This window comes from Dipteris shenzhenensis, chromosome 29 (assembly GCF_047967505.1).
Source record: "Dipteris shenzhenensis isolate YYH24624 ecotype China chromosome 29, Dip_SZ_1.0, whole genome shotgun sequence".
NCBI lineage: Eukaryota > Viridiplantae > Streptophyta > Polypodiopsida > Gleicheniales > Dipteridaceae > Dipteris > Dipteris shenzhenensis.
Genome location: NC_141624.1, coordinates 7,158,381 through 7,168,031, shown reverse-complemented (window position 1 = coordinate 7,168,031; position 9,651 = coordinate 7,158,381).

Sequence of the window (9,651 nt, the reverse complement as noted above, 5' to 3'; positions counted from 1 at the left end):
TCTATCCAAGGTAAGTCTCTTGTCAGTTGGTCTTCTCTGGAAGTTGTTCTCTTTAGATTCGTCCTTTGTTGTATGTAGGGAAAAGATGTTTTTGGTACTTTTTTTCTTTTTGGGGTCGGGTGTCTATTGTTTTCAACTTTTTGTCGAAAAGCATCTATCGGAGCATGTCTAACAGTGCATCAACTGTTGCTAGAGAAAATAATGTAGCCGTTCCTAGAGACACACTGTTTACCGCATCTATAGACACACTCCAACATACATTTTTTCCCTTCCCCTTCCCATCTCCCTTCTCCTTAATCCATTCCCCCTTCTCCTTCCGTTCTCCTCCTCCTTCCATTCTCCCATCCTCCCTTCTCTTTCCTTTCTCCTTTCCCTTGCATGCATGTTTAAGTCAAATTTTCAATGCCATAAGCATTCGTGAGGATTGCATAAGTGAAATTTGACTACAGCGTGAGGGGGGGATAAAGAAAGAGGGCATGCATGATGGAAATCCCCTTCCCCTTCCCTTTCCCCTTCCCATCTTCCTTCTCCTTAATCCATTCCCCCTTCTCCTTCCGTTCTCCCTCCTCCTTCCATTCTCCCATCCTTTCTCCTCTTTACTTTCTCCCACTACAAGGCATAGGCCATTTTCCGACGGAAATATCGACACTTTTTACATCAAAAAGAGATCTCTATATCGAGCATCGAGAAGGCTAGGGTGGAATCCATCGAAGCCGTATGCTTGCTTGAGAAGCACTTTCCCTCAAGCATTATGACAACTCAAGTCCACTTGCTTGTGCACATAGTTGATGAGGTGGCTATAGCAGGTACCATTCATAATCGATGGATGTTTTTTCTCGAGCGGTTTATGAAAACTTTAAAGGGGTTTGTAAGACAAAGAGCAAGACCAGAAGCAAGCATGGCAGAGGGATGGCTTGTGCAAGAGTCATAGTATATATCACAGAGTTTCTTGCATCCACGGATCCTGATATGCCGCAAGCTTGGCACAACAAGGATGATGATCGCATCATTGGCGAGGTCCCCCAAGGAAAAGGGATTGAAAGAAAGATGAGCGAAGAGCAAATGGAGAAATTCAATAAGTTTTGTATCCTCAATAGCCCTGAGATGCAGAAGTGGATTGAGAGATATGAAGTGGCCAAAGCAGAAAGAATAAATGCAAGGACGAGATTCAGAGTAATGTACAGGCGATCACAACCATATCCACGAGATCTGGCTCTTCTCCCTACTCACATGTCACTTGATTGGCTACAACTAGCTGTACGTAAAGCCGAACGTGATGGAGAGACAATAAATGAGCGCGAGCGGGAGTTATCATCTGGATGTATGGTGCATGTAAGTTTCTTATCTCTTGACGTAATTAAGTAATTATTTGTGGCAATATATGCTATAAAATAGGTGCATCTTCATTGTTTTAATGATGCTCTTTTACAGTACAAAAAGTATAGTGCATTATGGTCATATGGACGACATTTTCGTGTGGAACACATCGATTCAAAGAGAGTCACGTATGATTGTGGAGTCATGGCTAACTTCACACAAAATAGCTGAGCAAGTGCTTCGGATACCAATCTGCTCTCCTCACAGTTGGATTATTGTGGAACCATACACGACATTTATGAAATTGATTTCAGACGATTTACTATTTTCATTCTTGATGTAAAATGGTTTAGAACTACTTACAATGGTCCCCATGCGACAGTGAGAAAAGATAGTAGCGGTCTCTTTGCAATAGACTCCACCAAGCCTTGCCTGATCTTTAGGATGCCGTATTACAGGAGTTATTTAACATTTTGGGGCACCCTCCCACTCCTCAGGAGTTGTACACATATATGAAGAGTACACAAAACACCCCCTAGGAGTGAGCAGTATAGACTCCAAACCACCCCATACCCACACCAATTGAGATTACTCCTTTGGAGTTGACGCAGCCGAGCTGGTGACAGAACTGCCAGCCTTCTCCCCAATCATTAGAAGCCCCTTCTCCCCTGCGGTTTGCAGCCCCTTCTCTACTGCGATCATTAGGAGTCCCTTCTCTCCTATGGCCATTTGGAGTCCCTTCTCCCCTGTGGCCAGAAGGCCCTTCTGCCTTGCAAAGCTGCAAGCATACTCCCATGTGGTCGGGAGTCCCTTCTCTAGTGATGAGTACCCAGTGTACTAGCTCGTCCCAATAGGGTAGTAGACGTAGTAGCAAAGGGAGAGCTCTAGGGGATGCATGGAACAATGCTTTGGGGGTAATGGTGGGAACAGGGAGGATTCAAATGATGCAGACGTGCTTGAGGGTGATGGTACAATTTTCTATGACATCAATGTGATAGGAGACATCTTGATGGATGCACGAGGGAAGGACATCATGGCCTTCATGTGCTCTGTAGTTGCTAACAACTATAGAGATTGCTTTATTCCATTCAAAGAGCAGCAAAAAAGGTTGGCTGATAATACTAGATCAATGTTGTACGTTCCAGTTATCCCAATCCCCCCAATCTTGAGTTCAAAGAGAAATGGGCAAAGTCAAAGATTACCATTATACTTGACAATAAAAGATCTTTGCTTAAGAGGCAAGCACTAGTTGAGATTTCTAGGAGAGAGGGATGTCAACCATCAAGGGACCAGCCCCACACTGCTTATAAGCATGAGTGGAAGAACGCAATGAAGGTAGCAAAGGCAGACCCCAGTCTGCAGCATGTGGAGGCACGAAGGATCCAAATGGAGCAATATGGAAATATGCATTTTGGAGCAAGGGGTATTTCATAATGGGAGGCCCAATTTGTAAGTATTAATCTCAAATTATATTGTGTTTATATGGTTTATTAGGAGGTTTTTTCTTTGTACTAACCCCTCCACAAATTGTGTCATCTTGCAGCTTGATATCATGGGCAGGTACCATACTCCTATCAAGATAGCCTGAGACACGGGGTTGATTACTGAGGAGCAGTATATCCGGGCTACTCAAGCGCCCCCTCAGGTATTTAAAAGTACTTAAATAATGTCAATATTGTAAAGAAAGATTGATTTTCATACATTGATACATGTTGTCCCTCATTTACAAGCCCCTGAGGATATTCAGGAGGAAGAAAGTGAGGATATCGAGGAGGAGGAAGGCGATGAAGAAGGGAGCCAGGATGCGGATGACTTACATTAGTCATAGAAGTAGTGCTAGGATTAGTGCTAGCTACTCTTTTTTGTACTTGAAGCCATTGGCTTGGCTTCGTGCCTCTCTTGTATATACACTCCTCTTTCTTTTCGTACTTGAAGCCACAGGTGGCTTGGCTTCGTGCTATATGCATATATAAGCACTACTTCTATGACTAATCTAAGTCATCAATTTTATTTTTTTGTCATTCAATTTCCTTGTGCAATGTTCTATCAATGAATACCTTGTGGACTAAACGTTTTGGAGTTGTAATGTTTTATTCGAAATTGTAATTGTCGGCTATAGACATGCGTGGATTTGTGCCAATTAAAATGCGGTTGGCTTTAAGAATTGAATTGCACACTATATAAATGGGATTCCTGCAACCACACATCATACACAACATTCTATTCAACCACACAAAATTTTTCTTTTTTTATAAAAAGATCTATAGAGCGTCTATAAGTGCATCTATTAGCAGGTCTTTCTTTTTTTTTAAAAATTTCTACAGGGCATCTAAGAGCGCATCTATAGGCATGTTTGTTTGTTATATAGACGTGCCTATAGATGCACAAATAGACACTCCCGTAACTTATTTTTTAATTAAGGAAACGTGTCTGTGTGCACATCTATGGATGCATTGTGTTGTTGTGATTGGGACCATTGTAGATGTTTCTAAACCATTTGACATCAAGAATGAAAATACTAAATTTTCTCAAATCAACTTCATAGATGTCATGTATGGTACCACAATAATCTAACTGTCAGGAGAGAAGATTGGTATAAGAAGCACTTGCTCAGCTATCTTGTACAAAATTAGCCATGACTCCACAATCATATGTGACTCTCCTTGAATCGATGCGTTCCACATGAAAATGTCGTCCATGTGACCACAATGCACTTTACTTTTTGTATTATAAAAGAACATGATTAAAACAATCAGGATGCATTTTGTAGTGATTGTGATCATAAATAGCCAAATTAAGTAGAAAGGTTTAAAACTTACATGTGGAATACATCCAACTGCAAGCTCCCTCTCTCGATTGATTACATCCTCTCCATCATGTTCGGCTTCACGAAGAGCTTCTTGTATAGACAATCACAGGACATGTATCTGAGGAGAAGAGAAAAGTTCGGTAGATATGGCACCCTCCGCCTATGCATGACTCTAAATCTCGCACTCGCATTTATTCTTTTTGCTTTTTCCTCTTTATATCTCTCCACCCATCTTTGTATCTCAGGACTATTGAGGACGTTTGAATGCCATGAGCTTCTTCTCAACCAAAGGACAAACTTAATTTTGAGAACATTTGATGTGTTTTAAGGGAAATCCAAAATTTTCCTATAATTATGCATACCATTCGAGTGCATGCTCCATAAAATTTTCATGTTTTGTTAAAAACAAAAACCAATTGAAAAAATGAAAGCCAAACTAGTGGAACTATTGCATGGTGTTCTTAAAACATTGCTAGTTGGTGATATTAATATCTAGATTTATCCTAGAATGGAAGAATTTGAAAATGTGCAATTATGCATGTGCAAAAATCGTTTAATAAATCCAACATTATGTACAACTTTGAATGGGTTCTCTTTCCATGCAATTTTCCATGCAATTCCTTGCAATATGTCTCACAAGCATGTCAAAGGTGATTTCATTTCATGATATACAACATCAAATTTGATAGTGTGCACGTTGGCCCATTTGTATTTTGAAACAATTTGGTCCACATTGCAATTTCTTGAGGGCAAGTGGTATATCCAATTTTATTGACATGTATCGCTTAGAGGGGGTAAATCATGACAATTGAAAATTTATCTAGCCCCATGCACTTTCAAAAATTTTCATGTACCGCCCTATAAATTTTTGAACATTAACCTCCAGCCACCCTCCAAAGCACCTGCTCCTCCTGTCACCTTATAACCTATGCTATGCAGAGTTAGCTCGACATGACCTCGTTCTTTTCATTTGGCATTGTCTTCTATTCTTTGCTAGCTTCACATGCTAGTTGGTCTCTGTTCTAGTTGTTGTTTAGTGATCATCTCTGGCATCAATGAAAACATATAGCTCATCATGTCTTGAAAAAGTACCAAACAGAGTCTACAAGATAGGAATGTTGAAAAGCTTGGTCAAGGCACAAGGAACATATTGTGGGGTATGAAAAGAAATGGCACATTATCAAATCAGCAATGGAAGACACTTTTGCAATGTTTATAGAGGGAGAAATAACAAGAAGAAAGAAGAATTCTTGCAAAGAATCAATAGGAAGTGGTTGCAGATGCATGCATTGGATCAGTGGCATCGGAGTGAAGAATGCAAGCTATGGTCTCACATATGGTGGGAGCATTTGAGGCCGCAACATCAGGCCATTCAAGTGAATACCAGTCTCAAGTAATCACACGCCTTAGCCTTCATAGCTTAGGTCATCTAACTACAAAGAGAGTGACATTAGCCATGTTGGTATTCTCTGAAACAAAGTAGAAACAACAAGGGTGCACAATGTCAAAAATGTTATCAATCAGATGGCCAACATGGCTCCAGCAGTTGGACATAGAGCAAAAGGAATGTAGCATCACTAAGGTATAAGAAGTCTATGGGCTTCAAAATAATCAAGAAAAATAGAGATAGCCTAAGTGCAAAAGCTATTAATCGAGTGACAACATGGGATGGGCACATCATACACATGCTTGATATGATGCTAGTTAGTGGCCATCTTGGTGGTGACTGGCTTGCACTTAATTTGATTATCCTAAAGTAGCCCGATGTTTGGAAAATCATGCACCATGCTGGATTAGGTCAAAAACCAATTATGTGATTTTCCTAGGAATAGCTCCAATTTTTTTAATCATCAACTCGGTTCCCCGATCATGCAACACCTTGGCATTTGTCAACCTGCATCTTCCTAACAATAAGGCATATACATTTTCTTCCATAGGAATAACCAACAAACTCATTGTATAGTGATTACCACCAATAGTAAGAATGTCAAAAAGCATACCTGTAGGTTCCATAGGTATTTAACAACAATATATTTTGCAATATAAAGAAACAACAACATATTGTTATTGTCTGATTGATGAGTGGCTTGGTGTGGACATTGTTGTGTTTCTTAGTAGTATTTGAATATTATTTAAGTTTGATTTCTAGGATGATTTGGGTAATGTACCATTTAATGTCTAGACTAGACTGGCTTAGACTTAATGTGAGTCTTAAACCAGCTAGGTGGTTCAAACATAATGCAAAATGTTATTCACTTGGCTTAGGTAAAAAATAGTTATGTGATTGTTCTAATCCAGCATGGTTGAAACATAAATATATTTCACAAACACAAATAAATGATGACCAACACGGTGGTTGGTTGAAATTGTTGTGTTTCCTAGTACTTAAATTATTTAAGTTTAATTTCTTGGCTCTTTCTTGGTTGGTTTGGGTCATGTACCAATAAACTTTCAAACCAAGATTGCTTGGAATTAATGTGTGTCCTAAACCAACTCGATGGTTGGAACATCATGCAATATATCATGGTCGATCTGACAAGAGTTTTATTATTGTTCTAAATTAGCATGCTTGAAACAAAAATATAGCCTACAAATAGAAATGATTGATGACCAGGACTTGGACTTATGTGATTGTCCTAACCAAGCCCGATGGTTGAAAACATTTTGTTTTGTAGTAGTGAAACTATTTTGTTTTCTAGTAGCTTGATTAGACTATTTTTTTGTGTGTACTTGTGTTTGTTTTCCTCATACTAGTGGAGAAAACATAGTGTTTGTTCCCCCAAAAGGCAGAGCAAGGAGTGCAGGGAGGCAACTTTCAAGAGAAGCTAGAAGGACCCAAATGTTTAGGCGAGCTAGGTTTCTAGGAAAAGCGATAGGGCAACCTTAAATTTTTGCATGCAGTTAGGTTAATTCAATCTAAACATCATAACTTAGATTAACCTCGTTCCTTCATAAAGAAGGGGAGGGCAAACTAATTGAATTTCCATTAAAAGTTCTCTATGGAACATTTAACCTCATTTATTTGTGAAGAAAATATTGTGGAGGTATTTGTTAGCCATGTGTCAAAGATAGGGGCTTCGGTTCCTCGATTGGTGCCGGATCATAGACATAGTGTTAAAGATTTTCTGAGCAAAAAAGTAGCCTAAGTTTTTACCATATGAATCTCCTCTCTTGCAAAGACCTTTCTCATTGAATGTGATTAAATACATAGTCTACTATATGCCAAGGGGAAAACCTCCTAGGCTAGTTGGAATTTCCTTTAAGTTTTATGAGTATTATCAGAAGGTGTGTGGCAAGGACATGACTATTCTGATTAATCATTGTTTTCACAAGGGTTATTTCTCCCTAGCTTTCCCCTCTCTTCTCTTTTCTCTTTTCCTCTCTTCTCCCCTCTCTTATTTCCTCTCTTTTCCCCTATCTTTTCTTCTCTCTTTTCCTCTCTTTACTTCTCTCTTTTCCTCTTCCCCTATCTTCTCTTCTCTCTTCCCCTCTCCTTGAGGTCCCACCCACGTGAAGAGTAACCATATGCAAACTTTTGTCATTGCACCCCTCTCTAAATCATTACTTGAATTCTTGAGAGTCTCTGTTGTCTCAAATGCATTTCAGACTTTTGTTTTCTGTGTTATGGTAGCTAGAGGCTATGATTAGATACATCTACAGGGACTTCTGGGAGATGATGAAAAGTAGTGTGGGTGCATCAAACACTCAAGAGCAATTGGTGTCGGATCACATGCATTTCATTGCCGTCCCGTCTCCTATGTTTATCTTGCCATGAGTGATTTTCGATTTGTTGCAAGTTGTGTATGCATCCATGTCATGGTCTGTGGGCTTCATGGACATGCGGTTATATGTGGCAGTCAAGCAATAAAGGCTCTGTTGGAAGGTTATGTGAAAGGGTGTGCTTTAAGTCTAAGGTTGGGGATTAATGACTTTGGTCTAAGGTTGAAAGGAGAGTGGTAGAGTGGCAAAAAAGGAAAGCATGACATGGCTTGTATTAAGAAAAGCATGCATGCATGCTGCATAAGGAAGAAAAGGATGCTTCTAGTCGATAAGCTGGCATGCTATGTGAAAGTGACTGCTGGAAAGATTGATGGAGAGGAGGGAGCTTCTAATGTAGAAAGAGATCGTGCTAGTGAGTGGGGGGACTCTTCTTGATAGAGCAGGGAGGCTCATAGTAGAGGGGGGGAGAATCGTGAAGGCCAAAGATCCGCAGATGCTCCATGAGCACGAGAGAGGCAGGTACTGGGACCTTCCGAGAGGGCATCGCTAATATACGAGTTGGAGAACACAAAGGGGGAGCTCTGTGAGGCAAGAGGGAAGCTGTGATGCTATTGTGCAACCGAGAGTGCTTTGGAGACGGAGGGCATGCTCCATGAGCAAGGGAGAAGCTGCGGTACTAGGCTATGATCACTTGATGGGCGATGGGGTTGTTGCTTTGCTAGGAGCTGCAAGAGTTGGTTGGGCATGGCTACTCTGCAAAAGGGAGGATCTCGCATGAGAGAAGAGTGAGCTCCAGGATCAGGAGTAGCTGTGAGGCTACTATGATTACATGAAGGAAAAAGGTGATGAGGGTGCCCTATGAGTAGGAGGCAGTATGATCATGTGAAGGGGATCCTGCTTGAGGGGATGATCACACAGCGAAGGGGGGGCTGCATGGTTTTGGAGAGGAGCAGAAAAGATATGTAAAAGAAGAGACCTTGGCTGCAAGGAGCTTTGGGAGTTGGGGCATCATTACTATGCAAGCCAAGGAGATCCTTAGATGATGCGGGTGGTGTAATGAGAGCACATGCTGGTCATCATGTGGACTGATGGATGGTGAAGGCTTATGAAGGGCGAGGTGGCGGCTATGAGCTGGAGCACCTTAAAAGAGGTGGGAGCTTCATGAGCTCTATGATCAAGAAGAAAAGGAGGTCAGCTAGTTGTAGCAAATTGATGGGGTATTTTCGTTGTAAATGAACCAGAGGTGGTTCTACAAGGAGTTACTAAGCTTGTGAGTTGCAGCAAGCATTTTGTATCTTGTATATATAGTTGTGGTTCTATTGTAGATGACCACAAGAATAAGAGAAAGGGATATAGAACACGAACAAGGTGGACTAAGAAGAGAGAAGAAGTCCCATGCTCAATTCGCACGAGTAGATGACTCATCTCCAGCCCATATCGTTGCCTTTTGATGAGCTTGTGTGTATGCTTGATGTTGTGGAAAGCCGTTCATGAATCTTGCTATGGTTCAAAGGCAGTTTGACTTTGGGTAATGAGATTTGATAGCTCACTTCATGATGTTCAGTGCCAGGGGATAGTGTGAGATTTTAGCAGCTAATGGTGTTCTAGTGTGGGCTTTTCTCATAAGATATCGGTGGTTGGTCGTGTTGAGAAGGCGAATGGTGTCTTGCCTTTACATTGAGTTTATTTTAATTCTCTAAGGCAGTGGGATGTTGATAGAAGGCAATCTGAGTGAGCCCTAATGAAGTTTGGAAAGAGCTGTGGAAGGTGAGATAGGAGGAGGAGCAAGAGGTTAACCAGTACCT